The following is an 18,746-nucleotide window of genomic DNA, read 5'->3' on the forward strand; positions in this document are numbered from 1 at the left end:
GTGTCATGTGGGATCTTCCCAGACCAGGGCTCGAACCCGTGTTCCCTGCATTGGCAGGCGGATTCTAAACCGCTGTGCCACCAGGGAAGCCCTGTGCCTTCTTTCTGAGTCCAAACACTGGCTCCAGAAGTATGGCAGGCTCAGAATTCCAAAGTCTCCTGAAAGCCAGGGTTGAATCTAGCCTTCCTAATCACTGGAACTCTTCAGAGCCTCCAACTCAGGTGGCGAAAAGGAAAGCAGGTAGAAAAGGGTTCCCCAAAAGGCCTTTTACACCAAAGTATGGTATGTATCTCTCTGCTTTTTGCCAAGGGGTTTCCCAGCTCCCTAGAGCCAAAGCTCCCCTCCTGCTTCTTTGCTGACTCTCACTGCAAGTGGGCTATTTTCCACCCTCAAGGTGGCTGGACTCAAGAGTGCAGTGACACTGCTGATCTGGGCTCTGTGCCGGGTCCACATGAACCCCCTGCCGGGGGATCCATCTCTCTGTCAGTCCACAAGCCCCGGGAGCCTTCGGTTTGCTTCCTTACCCCTGCCTCCAAAGCCCTTGGACCGAAATGAACATGATCTTTGGCAGAGGGCTTCTCAACAAGGTCTGTTCAAGGCTTCCTCTGCGACTGAGCTGGGGAATAAATCGCCTGTCACCTACACCCCTGCAAGGGTGACTCACCTTCCAGAGAAAGTGCTCTGCTCACCTAAGCAAAGCTGCCTGGAAAATGACTAAGGCGCCTATCAAATGCACCCTGTGGGGCCGACCGGTTACCGAGCTGGGCCCAGACACACTCTGCCTCTCACCTCCAGCCTGAAGTGAAGTGTGGAGCTGCCACTCCAGATCTGCTGGTTTCATTTTCATCTGAACTGAGCTCCACACGAGGCTTGACATCCGGTAATCTATTTTTTCTAAAAACTAAGTTCACTTTAGAAATGACTCTTTGGCCACGAAGGCAGCTTCCCCAAGAGAAAACAAAATGTTATTTAAAGGCAACGTCAGCCTGGTGGGAGCCTGTATTTTTGTTTTGTATTAAGAAGGGGAAAAAAAAGAATTTAAAATATAATGTGAAACTGGTTTTTTTCTTGGGTGATTTAAAGGGAAATCTGCAAGTCCCTGACTGCGGATCCAGGGCCCCCAGACTGGCAATAAGTCGACAAAGCGTAGTGAGCTGAGGCTGCCACATGGTGGTGGGAACCTTGCCCCACAGAACCCAGGTTTCCCTCCTGGTCTCCCAAACAGAGAAGAATGAGTCCTTGCTGACTTATATTCTACACAGTGTTTTCCTTTTGTTCCCCTCCAGAGTTAAGGCTAGGACTTCGCTGCACGGGGGACACAGGACGGCCCTAGAGAGGCTCAGCTCTGCCTCTTGCTCAGAGTCCTGGGAGGGCCGAGGGTGGCCAAGGGTTAGGTTCGCCAACTCTGACCAGGCGGAGCCGGAGCTTTTTTAGACTCGTTTGGAGGGTGGTAAGGGCAGGAAAACCTGACAGCTAAACCCTCTAGACAGAAGAAATGTCCCCCAGGAGGTCCTGCTGAGAAAATGACTGCCCTTATCAGGCAGTGTGACCCTTCCTGACGTCATCTTACAGAAAACAGGTCTAGTCAAAGTGTTAATCGGCAACTACTAGTACTGCGATTACTACTACAACCACCATCAGCAGTTATAGCCATTGTGTCCTATGACTTATTCTGTGCCAGGCACCAAGCTCAGCACTTTACATACATTCTCTCCTTTTCTACTGAAAACAACACCACGAAGTATTTACAGACGAGGCACCCAATGCTTAGAGAAGAGAAGTGATTTGCCACAGGCAGACAGTGGCAGACCTGGACCTGACCCGACAGCCTAAACCCCCAAGTTGGATACGAAGATGCCATGGACTTGCTCTACCGCTCCTGGCAAATCACTTGACCACTCTGCTTTAATTTCTGCATCTGTAAAATGGGGATAAGCAGACTCGCCCAGAGGATGCTCTATTCATCTTTTTGACTTTTGTTAATAATAATTATTATGGACAATCAATATCAACTAATAATTAATTGTTAACACTTATTAATTAATACTTGTTAACATAAATAGATAAATAAAGCAGCTACCCTGGTTTAGTTATATTCAAAACTGACCTGTTTTGGAAAAAAAAAAAAAGAAAACAACTTACCCTTTCATGAGTAAGTTAGTAGAAGAGGCAGTGAACTAGATATCAAGAAACGTGGGTTTAGCTTCTAGGCATGACACTGATTTCCTGAGTAATCTCATCCCCTTTATTTCCTTACTAGGCCTCACATTCCTGATCTTTGTCTCTGCCTCTCTTTACGGGAGTATTGTGAGAAAATACAGAAAATAGCCACTAAGTACCATTACTCTGGATGCCATACAATTTCAAGGGATTTATGTCAGGAGGATAAGAGAGGGTATAAGAGAGGGTATAAAATAGCAAGGGAAAGGGGATCTTAGTTTTTTTTTAATTCAAGTATAGTTGATTTACAATGTGTTAATTTCTGGTGTATAGAAAAGCGATTCAGTTATACGTATATATATTCTTTTTCATATTCTTTTCCATTATGGTTTATCACAGGATATTGAATATAGTTCCCTGTGCTATACAATGGGACCTTGTTGTTTATCCATTCTATATGTAATAGCTTGCATCTGCTCACCCCAAACTCCCAATCCAATCCCACCCCCCACCTTGGCAACCACAGGAAGGGGATCTTTTAAACTACTGATAGAGTACAAAGAAGGGTGCACAGGCTTCTGAGAAAAAGTGACTTTTCTCTGCATTGTCACTCAGGCAGTAAGACAAGGCCAGAACTGAAGACCTCAAATGCAACATACTTCAGTGTCTCGCTCAGCTCAACTGAAATGTTCTACCACACGATCTGCCCTATGTTTGGCCTTCCATTTCTAATCTACTGCTTTCAACATTTCAGTCAGCATCACCAAGCAAATGCAAAGCCTTCACACGTGCATCACTCTAAACGCTCACCTAGTCCTTGAAGGTGCTCAACCCCCGTTCCTTTCCCTGCTGAAGGATCTCAGGCATGCGGCGGCCAGAGAGGCTGGCTTATCCTTAAAGCTCCCTAAATCCACTGACAGGGAACTGTCCCCCTTCCCGCCAATTTCACGCTGGTGCCATCAAAAGTGCCCATAAGGCTCAGATGTTTCCAGTTTAACTGAAATACTAAAATGGGGCAAACAGGAAGCATCAGACACAACTGCGGTAGTGACTTATTAATCATGAAAGCAGAATTTTAGTTGCATTTTAACCTTTTGCCAGGAAAAAAAAAAAAACACCTCTGAGATGATGGAAGCCATTGGTACAAAAGATGCTGCCTATGTGTGTATCAAGCTGACTTACACTTTTGATTTAGGACTGAATTTGGTTTTAAGATTTCTTAATTACTCTCCCAGAAAAAAACGTGTCAGGTCAACCAACATGAATCTCTCAGCTCTTCATCAAGGCAGGCAGGCCTGTTAGGAAAGCTCATGTGCTGCCCATAGAGACAGGAAAAAAATAGGAAATTAAAAGTGACTTTGCAGGCCAAAGTGATAGGACACTCTTAAGAGGGTGCCAACAATGAGGAAAACAGCTCTGAATCGGGCTTTACCTCTTTCACGTATCTACAGGTCTCTCACCAGACCCTGGTCAGGGTGAACTGTTACCACGCACCAAACAAAATCACAACAGCTGCCTGGAGTTGGACAACCAATCAGGGCAGGCCTGCTTCTCAACATTAAGTGATATACAAACACTCCAGGCAGATCACAATGGAGTCAGTGTTCAACAGGAGAACCAAAATGAGGAACCAAACCTCTGTCTGTTGAGGCGAAATGGCCAACCAGACATTTTTGTTTAATAGATGAAGGCTCATTTGGCAGGGTCTCTGTGGTGCCGCTCCCACAAACTCTAACTGACAATACCAGGGGCGAAAAACCCCCTTCAGAGCTAACTGCTCCTTATACTCTGAAAACAGTCAGAAGGCGAACTAAAGCTTGGCGGCTTCCCGCTGTCTGATTTCACAAAAGTGCTGGAACATATACCTGGGTATATATTTCTAAAATTAAAGTCAGAGACTAGTACTTTTACTTTGAGGCCTTCTGAGAAGTTCACCACACCCTTCAAAATAAACGAGGATGTCCTCAAGGTGTCTCAAAATCTCACATGTCTGGCATTGCTGCACCAAAGGAACTGACTTTGACATCACTTAAAAAACAGCAAGAGTAAATCCAAACACTTTGTAAGACAAGCACCTGTTCTCTCATGTTAAAAGCATAAATACCCCAGCGAACACTTCTCCCTCTGTCCTGCATCTTAAGTCCCATAATGTGGTCCTGCTCCAGGGTAAGGAGCCTGGGAAAGACCCCAGTGGCCCAGGTTCAAGTCTTCACCCTGAGTCCTAGCTATGAGGCATTAGGCAAGATCTATTTACACCCCCGCCCCCAACAAACACACACCTGCCTCAGGTGCCTCACCTCTAAAGCAGGACAATACTATCTTATCACACAGACATCTGAAGGAAAAAGGAGGTTGCAGGTATGAAGATACTAAGTAAAAAAACACATCACTAATGTTAAGATACTATCTCCCTCTCATCTTTCAGAAAGACCATGTTTCTAGTCAAGGGGTTTTCAACATTTTTCCTGGAATAAACTTCAGACTTCTATTTTGTATTAGGCCCCACCTCTCATCATTTAGCTTCATCTGCTTTTCAAGTTCTTAATCAAGGGACAGGTACTCACTGTCCCCCAGTTAAAAAATAATAATTTTACCATTTACACCACTGATTTCTGTCTCTTTTCTCCATTCATCCCCTAGTCCACCCTTAGGACTGAGAGCAATATTTTAACTTCAATTAGGAAAAATCGGCTTTTTCTGAAGTTACCCAGCACCGAGGAGGTTCCCGGGCAGGTGGGGCTCTCTGTGCCTCACAAGTGGCCTCCTTCTGCCTGGTGCCCGGTGGCTGCAGGATGCCAGGGCCACGATGGGCTTCCAAGATGGGATATTTTATCTGAGCCGACAGATAAAGTCCTGAGTGGAGTGGACAGAAGAACTACAGAGGGGTCAGGGAGAGAAAGAGGATATGCTGCGAGTAGCCTGCACTGCCCCGCTGGGTGGCAAGGGCAGGTTCTGCCTCTTCTCCCAGGCTCGGGGTGTGACCCCAGAACTTCCCAGGAAAGGCCTGAGGTTTTCACTGCCCGGACAGGTGGTAGGGCTCACGGACCCGGCGCACCTGGGCGTTAGGCACCTTCCGCCCGGTGCCGAGGTGAGCCCTCATCCTGGGGGGCATCCAGGGAACAGAGCAGGAGGGGCAGGCCCGGCGGTGGGGCAGCTTGGCGCGGAGGAACAAGGATGTTGGAGAAGGGGAAGCGAGGCGTCCCTGCGCGCGCTTCGGGCGAGCGTGTGGCCTGCGGGTGTGCTGGTTGAGCACGGCGTGAGACCGTGGCCCCGGCAGCGTGCGTGAGGGAGCGCCGGCGGCCGGCCGCCAGGGCCGAGGGCCCGCGCGCGAGTGGGTCCCCCGGCCGCGTCGCTGACCCCCACCATTCCGGGGCGGCGGGCCAGGCCGCAGCCCGGCCCCGGGTTGAGAAGCGACCCATCCCCTCTGCCCCTCGCCCCGGGACTCGCTCAGGTCACCTACCGGCCAAGCGCCGATCTCCCCCACCAGCGAGTGTCACGCTCCGCTCGTCCACGATCTCCCGCCGCCGGTCGCCGACCGCTGCTCTCAGGGCCCACGGTCGCCCCGCCCCGCCCCGCCTCGGACCCCGCCCCCTCACCGCCTTCCCGGCCATCCCCGGGGCCACGCCTCCGCCGGCGGCAGCAAATTTGCCTCGCTTCGCGCCTCCTTGCTTTGGCCTCACCTAGACCCTTGGCCCCGCCCACTCCTCCAATCTAACCAATGAGACAGCGCGTCCCAGCCAGTTCTGTCCTACTGCCCCAAGCAACGATTGGTTAACGAGGCCTCGTTTCCAGGAATGGGCACTATTTCCGGACAGTGTTTATAGAGAAGAGATTGCTGGGCTGACGGATCGACAGAAGGCGGAGGCGGTAGGGGTGTTGGTGTAACTACACATGCGCGCTCGGCTTCTGGCAGTCTTCAGGGTTGCTTTCTTCTGGAGGTTACGGGAAGGAAGGGTGAGCGTGCGCATGCGTGGGCCCCCCTCCCCAACCTAGGACCTGGTTACCTAGGAGACGGCGAGGCGTGCTCTCTCTCCAGGCTTTGGTTGTGTTTCCTCTTTGCTCCGGGCCGTAGCGGCTGAGGCAGGTGTGTTGGTTGTGGAGGGAGCGGGGCGGGGCAGGGGTGTGTATTTAGAAACACTTATATTGAGCACTGGCTGTGAGCCTGGTGCTGTAGAGGCTCTGAGGATAAGATAGGTTCTAGTGCCTGCCCTCGAGGAGGTTGGGGGGCTAAAGGCCTACGCAGGTCAGACCTGTGTGTTGAAACCCAGGTCTGGTGAGAGCGTGCGGCTGGCGTGGTGCAATCCCTTTCCACAGCCAGAGAAGCAACGTGGTGTGAGCGCTGCGTGAAGCATCTCCTCGCTGGGTTTACAGGTTATGGAGCCAGAAAGAAGATTAGAGCTTTACTTATTTAAAAAAAGGACTTGGAGTCTGGATATGCACCAAGGTGTCAACAATGCTTTTCTCTGAATGGTGGGTGGGGGTGGGCGTTGGGGAAGGGGTAGGGGAGGTGCTTAAGGGAGGTATGGATATTTTTTCTTTTCTAACTTTTGCTTTTCCATATTTTCCAGCGTTACCACAGTGAGCTTGTATTTTATTTATAATAAAGAAAATATTTCCACGCTTAAAAAAAGTTTGCAAAATAAAAGATATGCCCCTACCTGGGCACCCCACCCCAATAAGTGGTCTACAACAGGCAGGTGTGGTAAGTGGCTCTAATGGTACGGGTAAGCAGGCCCCATTCAAGGCTGTCTGGGGAAGTAAGGATCACCCAATCTCTGGAAGTGTTGGAGCAAAGACCTGCTCAGGACCACTTTGCAGACAGTGGTTCATAGCTTGAAGTCTGTTTCTGGAGATCTGCATCCAACAGACATCTTGGTTGTCAGGGGATACGGAAGACCATTTAGGCAGAAAACTTAACCATCTAGAGGCCTCACCCACTCACTCAGGCTATAGATAAGTTTTGTTTGGCTGGCCCAATGTTTTTTTTCAATTGAATTTGAATGCCTTCGAGCAGAGCCTGCAGTTCCTCACAGCCCCAGCCCCCATTGTCTTACACCCAACCACTTAACCTATGTCATTTGCCTGGCCACTAAAGTGTTTGCGCTCATGGTCCAGATAGAGCCCATACTTTGGAGCTGGACAGTCTCTGTTGCATAAACTGGCTCTGCTACTGACTGACGTGGGAAATGATGGGTAAGAAAGAAGCTGGGGGCCCTTAAAGCTGCTTCCAACCACAGGGTTTTCATTTCTGTGACTCAGGGAGAGGTAGAGCTTGGCCAGATGGTGGGTTACAGGTCAGTATCAGCAAGCCTGGATGCAGGGCTTGCCTCTTCCACCACCTGTTTGCCTCTGGGCACACCGCTTCTCAGGAAAGATGTGGGCACAGGGCCAGAGTCTGCAGACATTCCCTGGCCTGCCTTTGCCTTCTCCCTCTTTCACCATTCCTTCTTTACGACACCCAGTGCCCATGTACTTTACCCAGCTTCCCTCGACACTTCTCTCGGTCCCCGCGACGACCCACCCACCCTATCAATATTATCTGTCTTTAAATCTATCCACTAACACTAATGTGTATTACTGGGAGAGAGTGAACCTGTTGACCCAAAGTTGCAACTCCCAAGAAGGAATTTCACATCAGGTTGCAGGAGAGGAACAAACCTCTACAGACTAGTGAGGACAAGATTTGGGACTCCTGGTTTCAGCTACTTTCCCCAGGCCTTTCCAAGCCCAACTGTGTGTGAGGTGAGGTAAGAAACAACATGATACTCACTGCAAGTGAGCACTGAGCACTTCTGAGCCTTGAAATGCTGGCATCTTCTGGAAGGAGAGCTTCAGGGTAAAATTAGTTCCCTCCAGCCCAGCTAGTTGAGTCACGACAACCTGGGAAGGCTTCTAGCCCTGAGTCAGTTGTGCAGCCTCAGCTCTGCTTTAAATAAAATAAGTTGGTATTTATGGGATGACTCACACCTGGAGCAGTGAGCTGGGTTCTCAGCACTCAAGGATTTCCGCATCCCACTCCCATGGTTCAAGTCCGGCAATGGAAGGGCAAGACTATGCTCTTCCACAAAGAATAGTAGCTTCTGTTTTTTGAGAGCTTATAAAAAATAAACCAGATGTTTCTAAGTGCTTTGTATGCATAATAACCTCGCTAAATATTCACTCCTGTCTAGGGTTTCCCAACCTGGCACCACTGACATTTTGGATTGGATAGTTCTTTGTTGTGGGGAGGCTATCATATATATTATACGATGTTTAAGAGCATTCCTGCCCTCTGCCCACTTGATGCCAGTAACACCACCCTCCTACACCCAGTTGTGACAAGAAAAAAAATGTCTTCAGACATTGACAGGTGTCCCAAAGGGAGCAAAAGTGCCCCCAGTTGAGAACCTTTGCAGTCTAACCTCACAGAATAATAACTATTATTATCATCCCCACTTCACAGATGAGGAAACTGAGGCTCAGAGAAAAGTGACTTGCCCAAGGTCACTTCACTGTAATAGAAGATCTGGGATTTAAACCAGGTGTGACCCAGAGCCCCTGCTCTCCTGCATGCAGGACTCTGCAAAGAGACTGTGGGCTTCAAGGAGCAAATTGCCCAATCACTTCTGTAGAAGAGTGATGAAGAGTGAGTGAATTCTGTGCATCAGTGAGAGAATGCCATTCTTGGATCATTTCTCCTTTTCTGTTTGCTTTGGAAGAAAGGCAATTATATTCTGGTTTTTATTGCCTTGGTCAGCGCAGTTCATGGTGTCCAGCAATGTCTAGTGGGAAAGTAGCTAGTGAATCATCTCTGTGTCCGTGGGTCTTAGGCCCCACTTTCCTGGGAGATCCTGAAGTTATGCTTGAAAAGAACTCGGATGTGAGGCTGAGATCAGAGAGGACTGGGGGTTGGGAATGGATGTTCCTGAAGGAGAAGCAGCTTTCTTTCTCCATCAGGGACCTGGCCGAGGCTGCAGCTGTAGTGCTGTTGCTGCCCTCCCGGGCTTGGACCTGCCCCGTTGCTGCCACCCAGTCCAGAGGTATTGGTGGGACTAGGGAGGCAGGAGAGGGAATGGGTTCAGGCAGTGGTGTGCTGGGGCTCTCTTCCTATCCTGCCGCCAGGAACTCATGTTGCTTGAAATCAGACATGTTGGGAGTATTTACACCATAGAAATTAGCAAACAATATAAACCAGGCCTACCTACCCGCAAGCTGGTTGTTCAGCATTTACCAGCGCACCATTGCATGCAGGTTCTGGATCCTGATTGACTCTCACTAATTCTGCTTAACAGGGGGAGATGGAAGGGGGCATGGCGAGCCACAGAGCTATGGGACAAGAGGAGGAGCCCCGGTGACGTGGCTGAGGAGAGACGTGTTCATCTCCACAAAGGATGGAGCTGCCTGGGTGGGGGTCTCTGGAACACTGGGCAAAATTGACCTTACCAAGAGGTCATCTCCTGGGCGTACCTGAGACCCCTCCTGACCTTGGAGCCCTCTTAGGCTTCTTAGGGAGCCCTGGGTTAAGGCTTGACTCAAATTCTTCTCACTTCCTGATGGGTTATCCCCTGCTAGCTCACCTCCCTGCCTCCAGTCTCCTCTCAACGTCATTCTCAACCCTTCTGGTGGATTTCATCCTCCTAAGAGACCACTTAGGTCATGTGTTCTAGCCCCAGTGTCTCCACATCTCTTGCCTTTCAATTCCTCACCTTTACCTTTTTCTTCTCAACCTCCAAATGTTATCGAGTCTCCCCAGCCAAAAAACAGACCAGTAAAGAAAAAAAAACCCTTCCCCTGTCTCGACTTTCCCCTCTCAACTCCCAAACTTCTTGGTACTCCTGGTGTCTGCTTCATCTCCCACTTGTGTGTAACCCCGGCGGTCTGTTTTTTGCCCACTATCCCTTCTCTCCATGGATACCCCACTAACCGCCTCTGAGTCAGATGACCTTGTCTTAGCTCCCATATGCAGCCAGCTACAGATGTGATGCTCCGGGCACCTACTGTGTCAGGCCCTGGGGAGGGAGTGCGGGACCTCCAGACCAGTCCCTGCCCTGCCCTTAGGGAACACCCTTCCCAAGGGTGGACAGACCTTGAAAGGTGACTACAGATGAGGACCGAAATCATTCCAGGTGATGAGGATGTTGAGAGGATGGACAGAGTGTACTGTATCATGCAGGGCCCAACCAGGGAAACAGAACTCATTCCGAGTTTTTAAACATGGAATTTCACACAAGGAATTGGTTACACAGAGGTTGGAAGAGCTGAGAAACCCAGGAGGAGATGGCAAGGTAACCAGGAATCCACTATTAGTCCTGGGTTGGGGGGAAAACAGTGTAATCAGTGGCGGGGGGGCCAGGGTCACTTGGAAGAAGTTGGAACCACAGAGAAGATACAATCCACTTCCATAGATACCACTCAGGACTGAGCGGGATGAAGATTCTCCTCTCCTTCCACGTTCCACCCTCTGGTCTCCTGCCAGAGCCTCTCATTGGTCCGGAGCCTGCAGGGGTCAGTCACCTGCAGTGCAGAGCAGAGAAGGTGAGGACCAGATGGGAGGGCAACAGCCCAGGACCACCACCAGGATGGGATGGGAGAGGATGAGGGGGCGACTGACTTAGCGGAGGGGGCTCAGAGAAGGCTTCCCTGAGGAACTAAGCTGAGACCTGCAAGGTGAAGGGGAATTGGAGGAGAAAACGTTCCGAGCAATAACTGACATTTTAAAAAGACTAATTTTTTTAGAGCATGAGGTTCCCAGCAAAATTGAGCAGAAGGTGCAGAGATTTGCTATCTACCCCCTGCCCCCGCACACGCACAGCCTTCCCACTATCAGCATCACACACCAGAGTGGTACCTTTGTTACAGTCGATGAACCTACATTGACACGTTGTAATCACCCAAAGTCCACAGTTTATATTAGGGTTCACTTTTGCTTGTATGGTCTATAATACAGTCTATGGGTTTGGACAAGTGTATGATGACATGTATTCATTATTATAATACCATACAGAGTATTTTCACTGCCCTAAAAATCCTCTGTGCTCTGCATGTTCATTCCTCCCTCCTCCCACCCCACCACCCCAAACCCTGGCAGCCACTGATATTTTTACTATCTCCATAGTAATAAATAAATAAATTGTGATACATCCAACCAATGAAATACTATTCAGCGCTAAAACGGAATGAGCTATCCAACATGAAATGACTTAAATGCATATTACTTAAAAGACTTCTATGCGTATTACTAAGGGAAAGAGGACAATATGAAAAGATTCCATATTGTATGATTCCAACTATATGACATTCTGGAAAAGGCAAAAGTATGGAGACAGTAAGAAGGTCAGTGGTATTTTTTTGCCCATTCTCTTCCTGAGGCTTCACGGATACTGTACTTTCTGTCTCTGTTTCTTTCTCCAGTTCTTTTTTTTTGTTTTTTCGGCCGTGCTGCGCGGCTTGTGGGATCCTAGTTCCCTGGCATTCCCTCTTTCTCCCATTCTTAAAGACTGAGGCACACCCCAAGTTTCAGTCCCAAGCCCCCCACTTCTCTGCACTTTCTCCTTTGGAGTTCTCATCCACTCCTAACTTCACTTAATCATTCTACAAACATTAATTGAGCACCTGGTGTGTGCCAGACACTTGAGTTGGCCCCTGGTGACAGTGAGAGATGAATGAGTCATGAGGCCCGCCCTCCAAGAGGAGATGGACAATGTGGCAATACAATGTGGACGGTAGTAGGAAGTCCTGGGTGAGGTAAGAACACATAGAAGAGATCAAAGAAGGCTTCCTGGAGGAGGTGACCCTTGAGCCGATTGCTGCCAGGTACGCTAGCAGTGAGCCAGGTGAATGAGGCGGGAAGAACATTCAGGTGGAAGGAATAACATGTGCACAGGCAGACAAGGGGCCTGTCAAGGCACATTGTGGACTTGGGTGTGGAATGCAAGGGATGCGGGGAGAGAGAGAGCCTCAGGCTGGCCCCGCAGGCTTTGATCTGGATTGCAGAGGGCCTTATATACTTAGTAGGTTGGGCTGGGGAAAAGACAACATTTCTAGAACACAATTTCATTAAAAAATTTTTTTTCTTTTTTCATCTTTATTGGAGTATAATTGCTTTACAATGATATGTTAGTTTCTGCTGTACAACAAAGTGAATCAGCTATGTGTATACATATATCCCCATATCCCCTTCCTCTTGAGCCTCCCTCCCACCCTCCCTATCCCACCCCTCTAGGTGGTCACAGAGCACCGAGCTGATCTCCCTGTGCAATGCAGCAGCTTCCCACTAGCCATCCATTTTACACTTGGTAGTGTAAATGTGTTGTTGCTACTCTCTCACTTCGTCCTAGCTTCCCTTCCCCCCCCCCCGCCCCCACCCCCCCACCCCGTGTCCTCAAGTCCGTAGAGCACATTTTTAGAGACACTTCTCTGTCTGCAGTGTGAAAGGGTCGGGGTGGTGGTGGAGCACGTTACAAACTAGGAGGTTAGTCGGGGGGCTTTGTAGTAAACCAGGTGAGAGACAGTGGGGGCTGGACTCGGGCAGTGCAAGGGGATGGGGAGCCAGGACAGTCTAGCAGAATATGGAGAGATTCAGAATTGAGAAAAGAAGTCAGCTGGTAGGGTGTGGACCAAGGGTGGGAGCGGTGAGTCTGGGCTGATACTGCTGAGGTCAGGACCCATAGGAGGAGACAGGTTCTGGGAAGAAGAGGAGTATCGGCTTTGGACATATTGTAGCTGAGGTACATCTGGTCCCATCAATTGTCCTTCTTGACTGTTCACTTCCAAATTAACACCTTCAGCTCTGACCTCGATCCTGAGCTCCAGACCGGAATTTCCAGGGGCCCGTAGAGCATTTCCACCTTCTAGCCAGTCGCCTGTCATCTCTACCTCTACGTAGTCCCCCAAACCTGTGCCTCGCCCATCTCCTTCTGTTAGTGACGTCACCACCGTCCCCGGGAGTGTCATCGCCTTCTCTCGCCGACTCACCCCGAGCCACACGGATTCTGCCTGCATAACGCCCTTTGAGTCTGTGGCCTCTCTTTGGCTCTTCTTTCTGCCAGTGCCCCTGTGATGTCCCACCGTTTCCTCTTGCTTCTGTCATTTCCATTCCGATCCTTCCTACTGTCTGTCTGACACTCCCTTGCTCAAAATTTTCAGTGCCTGCCCATTGCCTACTGGTAAAGTACATGCTTGTTCTCTGGCTCTCAAGGTCCTCACAGTCCAGCCCCCACTTACCTTTTTGGCTCTTAATTTTCACAACTTCCTGGCAGACACCCTTACCATCGCCCCAAACCACGCCACGTCTTGTGCGTCCAGACCACAGGCCGTCCTGCAGACTGCAATGCGTCTTCTCCTGCCTCTGCCTGTCAAATCACACCCATCCCTCAAGGCCCCGATGAAATGCTTCCTCTCCACACACCATTTTTCCCAGGTAATTGTCTGCCTCATCTCTCTTAACAGACAGCACCTTAAGGGCAGCTTTTCATCACCGTATGAGGAGTTGGTATTCACTAAATGTGTGTTGAACTGAATTGGCTCAAAAAACGTTCCTCAGATCAAGAACCTGTTGTGGTTCCTCATATTGTCCACCACTTCAAACCTGTTCCTAGTGGCTTCCCAGGCTCCGTCTTAGGTATCTAACCTTATTCCCCCACGGTTCCCCCAAATATGTCCCTTGTTCAATTTCAACTCTATGCTAGAAGTGTGAAAGATAGAAAAATGAATAAAATACACCTTCCCTGCCTTCCCTTCCCGTATCTACCAGGGTGGATAAACTATGCCTACTAATAACTACTATCAGTTTAAAATAATATCTTTCACTCCTGAGTTATCCTGCCTCTCCTTCTTTAAGATTGAAATTCTAATTTTGTTCGTATTGGTGACCTGCTCCTTTTTAAATGCTTCCTGGACTCCCTTGAAGCTAGGATGGCCATGTGACAAAATTCTGGCCAGTGAGATGTACGTGGAAGTCTCTGGGTGGGGCTTCTGGGAAAACTTCCTAAAGGGGACCAACCCAGCTGGCACACACCCTTTGTCTTTTGTCCTTTGTCTTATTATCCTTCTTTAGTCTAGAATGTAGACCCACTGCCAGGAGGTATAGCAGCCAGTATTTGAGCATAAGCATGGAAACTTCATCCTCTGATGGCAGAGCAGAAAGCTAGATGGGCTTTGAGTCCCTGACGGTTCCTTCAGTAGTTGCGGCACGTGGACTCAGTAGCTGCGGCTAGAGGGCTCTAGAGCGCAGGCTCAGTAGTTGTGGCTCATGGGCTTAGTTGCTCCTCGCCATGTGGGATTTTCCTGGACCAGGGCTTGAACCCATGTCCCCTGCATTGTCAGGCAGATTCTTAACCACTGTGCCACTGGGGAAGTCCTCCAGTTCATTTTTCAAACCTCCAGTCCTCCAGGTTTGTCTATTCCTTGAATAGTGGATGTGTGCACTTTGTACAAATTTCAAAAGAGTGTGCTTCTCCCACCTCTGGCCCCAGGTTTCCCTCTTTTGAAGCAACCATTCAAAAATATAGTTTCTTGTGTATTTTTCAGACGTGTTTCGTGCATCTACAAACACATAAATTCAGGTAGCCTCTTTTTTAAAAAGTAATGCAAGTGGACTTCCCTGGTGGTGCAGTGGTTAAGAATCCGCCTGCCAATGCAGGGGACACGGGTTTGAGCCCTTGTCCGGGAAGATCCAGCTAAGACGCAGCTAAGCCCGTGCATCACAACTACTGAGCCTGTGCTTTAGAGCCCGCGAGCCACAACCAATGAGCCTGCGTGCCAGAACTACTGAAGCCCACGTGCCTAGAGCCCGTGCTCCGCAACAAGAGAAGCCACCGCAATGAGAAGCCTGCCCGCCGCAACAAAGAGTGGCCCCCGCTCGCTGCAACTAGAGAAAACCCGTGCGCATCAACAAAGACCCAACACAGCCAAAAATAAATAAATTTATATATATAAAAAAAAAGTAACGGAAGCATGCTATACACAACAGCTCTGTACTTTATTTCACTTTACATATCAGTGAGTTCCACATCGTACATGCTTCATTCTACCCCATTGTATGTCTGGTATGTAATTTACCTGGTCCCCTATTGATGGAGTTACCTGTTTCCAACCCATTTCCTACTATAAGAATTGTTGCAGTAAATATCTTTGTACCTATTTCATTTTGCATATTAATTCATCCATGCATTCCACAAATGTTATTGAGCACTTGCTATGCACCAGGCCAGCTCTAGGCACGGTGTGTGTGTGTGCGTATGTGTGTGTGTGTGTGTGTGCAGAGTAGTGAGCACAACAGGCCCAGTCCTTGCATCATGGAGCTGACAATCTATAGTGGAGAAAGCTACAGGATAGATTCCTAGAAGTGGGTCACACTTTCTTTCAATCCTTCTAATGATGTCAGGAAGAATCTCACTTGGGTAAGAAAGTCTCACTAGTGCCAAAATGTCTTTAATATTATCTTTCTCTAATACTTGCTAATCTCTTCAAGACAGAGTGTTGGTCTCCGATTAGAGTCTTTGGCCAGAGCCTAGCTAGAGTTTCATAACAATGTTTGGTTTTTATTGGATATAGCTTTACATAGATTTTCCATCTACAATCAAAATATGAAGGTTCCTTCCAAAATAATTTAAGTTAAAAAACAAGGTGAGTCAATTTAGAGAAGAATGCTGAGTAAATAATAACATAGGTGGGAATTCAGAGGTGGAAAAAACCCGCAAAACCCGCGAAGGTGTTATTCAAATGACTGAGGTGGGGAAATCACTGATGGAAACGAAGCAAGGAGAAAAGGTGAGGCTCTTTCTACTGTATTTGGTGTTTATTTTTGTATCCTCACTCATCTTTGGTGTTGAAATGGACTTGCATCCGTATTTCTTCATAGGCAGCTTATTTGTTTATCATTTACTATTTGCTTGGTAATTCTTATGCTTAAATTGCACTGAGCTTCTGGTCATGAAAGGGTTTTTTGGTTTTGTTTTGTTTTGTTTTTTGGTTGAACTGTTCCAATTTGCATTCTCTCACAAAATCTCTTCCACTTGGGTTCCCCAGACGCCCTAGCCTCTATTGCCGCCCCTGGAGATATTTGGAAACGCCTCTGCCAGGGGCGTTCATGCAGCACCCTTAGTCAGATTTTCTTAATCTGGTTGAGGCTTGCTCAATAATGCTCTTCAAATATAAGATGATGAAACAACCAAACCCAAGTAGGCCTTTGAGGAGATCTCAAAGCCAGAACCTTCTGAACAATCCCCACAGCTTTTTAGCTAAAGACACAATTAGCTGGGTTGTTGCCAATGTAAACAAGAGTACCTTTCACAAATGGGCTCTTTATGCCCAGTAGGTGGTAGAAAGCCTCTGGCAGAGGTTGCTGGCTATGGTCAGAGGGTGGATGGTGCCTCAAGGCCCTGGAGCAGAGAAACTTTCTGGTGGGAGCTAAGAGGGGCCGCCGTCAAATGGAGGGGTGAGGTTGCAGGTGAGAGCAAGGAGCATCTGGGGACTTGGAAAATGAAAAACAAAAAATAAGGCCCTCCATTAATGACTAAATCCTTGAACTTTGAAATGTGGTGGAGATTAATTATTGAAAATTACTGAGGAACTACCTCATACTAGGCATTGATTTAAGTATTTTGTGAGTACTTAACTCAGTGGTTCTCAAACTTTTTTGGCTGCCTCAAAAATTCTTGAAAACCCCCAAAGAGCTTTTATTTCTGTGGATTATATCTGGTGGTGTGATGCTTAATAACTGGTTCTCTGGGAGAAAAATTCTGATGTGTAACATTTGCCAGTTCCCATGGTGTAAATACTTCCACTGTGACCCATTTTAAGATTCCCCCTGACATAACTGAATGTGAAATGGGGAGAGATGTGCACAATCAACTCTCCCAAGCCAGGGCAAGCTGACTCCAGCACCCTGCTGGGATGTTTATCAATATCTAAGGTATTAGAAATTAAAATTGAGAACAAGTTAAACTATGCATCCATTAGAAATACTAATCACAAACCCGTTGCATGTCAGTATAAATAACATTTTTTGCAAAAATAACTGTTATTTTCCAAAATAAAAAATATTTAGTGAAGAGGGTGACATTTTTTTAAAAAATATTTTTACAATTCCCTGTAACGTCTAGTTCAATCAAAGACAGTTTGATTCACACATCTTCTGCATTCAATCTGTTGTGATGTCATACATCATATGGTCTCTGGAAAACACTGGAGAGCAATGAAGGTAAATAATATTTTACTATTACTATGAAAATAGTTTTGACCTTTTGGACCCCCAGACAAAATCCTGAGGACATCCAAGGGTCCCTGGACCACACTTTAAAAGCATGTACTGAATCAGGGACATAGTGATTAAACTGGTGGTTGCCAAGGGGGAGGGGGGTGGGAGAGTGTTGGAGTGGGAGTTTGGGGTTAGCAGATGCAAACTGGTATATGTAGAATGGATAAACAACAAGGTCAGGCTTCCCTGGTGGAGCAGTGGTTAAGAATCTGCCTGCCATTGCAGGGGACACGAGTTCAAGCCCCGGTCCGGAAAGATCCCACATGCCACGGAACAACTAAGCCCATGGGCCACAGCTACTGAAGCTCGTGCACCTAGAGCCCGTGCTCCGCAACAAGAGAAGCCACCGCAATGAGAAGCCCGCGCACTGCAATGAAGAGTAGCCCCTGCTCGCTGCAACTGGAGAAAGCCCACGTGCAGCAGCAAAGACCCAACGCACCCAAAAATAAAATTAATTAATTAAAAAACAACAACAAGGTCCTACTGTATAGCACAGGGAACTATATTCAATGTCCTGTGATAAGGCATAATGGAAAAGAATATGAAAAAGAATATATATATATTATATATAATATATATATAATATATATAACCGAGTCACCTGCAGTACAGCAATAATTAACACCACATTGTAATTCAACTATACTTCAATAAAAAATAAATTAAAAAAAAAACAAGAAATGGGCTTCCCTGGTGGCACAGTTGTTGAGAGTCTGCCTGCCAATGCAGGGGACACGGGTTCATGCCCCGGTCTGGTAGTGTCCCACATGCCGCAGAGCGGCTGGGCCCGTGAGCCATGGCCGCTGAGCCTGCGTGTCCAGAGCCTGTGCTCCGCAGTGGGAGAGGCCACAACAGTGAGAGGTCCACATACCACAAAAAAAACCCCTCAAAAAACAAGAATTGCTGTACTAATACGTTTACTTTTTCCAAACAGCCCAATGAGGCAGGTTTCTTATTATCCCGATTTAACAGATGGGGAAACTGAGGCACAGAGAAGTTGAGTAACTTACCCAAGGACACTTCGCTAGAAAGTGGCAGAGTTAGGATTCAAAGTCAGTTTATAGAGATGAGATTCAGTTGGTGACTGTCACTAGATGTGTGATCTTGGAGACAATTAGTCTCTGAGTCTGAGGCATTGTCATTTGATTAACCCGTTGTCATGAGGGAGGAGACGACTTCCTCCCGCACACAGGTCTCACTGAGGGGTCCCTCATCTGTGCTTCTTTAGCTTTCTCACTTTTTTCTGCCCACATAGCACTTTACCCCACATTATTGTGGAATCATTTAATTGTCCCTTTGGACTGTACACTCCATGAGGGCAGACACTGCATCTACCTTGATTACAATG

At 47.9% G+C, this 18,746-nt stretch overlaps 1 protein-coding gene and 1 long non-coding RNA gene across 4 annotated transcripts in view; one reads left to right on the forward strand and one right to left on the reverse strand.

The window, feature by feature from the left end:
- The window catches only part of MAP3K14 (mitogen-activated protein kinase kinase kinase 14), a 43,023-nt gene extending 37,298 nt beyond the window's left edge, over positions 1-5,725 (reverse strand). The window contains exon 1 of one of the 2 annotated variants that reach the window (XM_027098933.1): positions 5,621-5,725. The gene's annotated coding sequence lies outside the window, so the exon portion shown is untranslated. The remainder of the gene's footprint in view (positions 1-5,620) is intronic. The other variant, XM_027098934.1, reaches the window with a different exon arrangement.
- A 210-nt stretch (positions 5,726-5,935) lies between these two features.
- LOC113615903 (uncharacterized) lies at positions 5,936-12,215 on the forward strand. 2 transcript variants are annotated; one of them, XR_003431156.1, is made up of 3 exons: positions 5,937-8,785; positions 9,097-9,179; positions 9,432-12,215. It is a non-coding gene; the product is annotated as an uncharacterized LOC113615903 (long non-coding RNA). The 2 variants fall into 2 exon arrangements; XR_003431155.1 differs by having other exon boundaries at positions 5,936-9,179.
- Positions 12,216-18,746: the final 6,531 nt, after the last annotated feature.

The sequence above is a fragment of the Aethalodelphis obliquidens genome, unplaced genomic scaffold (assembly GCF_003676395.1).
Source record: "Aethalodelphis obliquidens isolate GAN/ISIS:26980383/991018 unplaced genomic scaffold, ASM367639v1 scaffold126, whole genome shotgun sequence".
Lineage (NCBI taxonomy): Eukaryota > Metazoa > Chordata > Mammalia > Artiodactyla > Delphinidae > Aethalodelphis > Aethalodelphis obliquidens.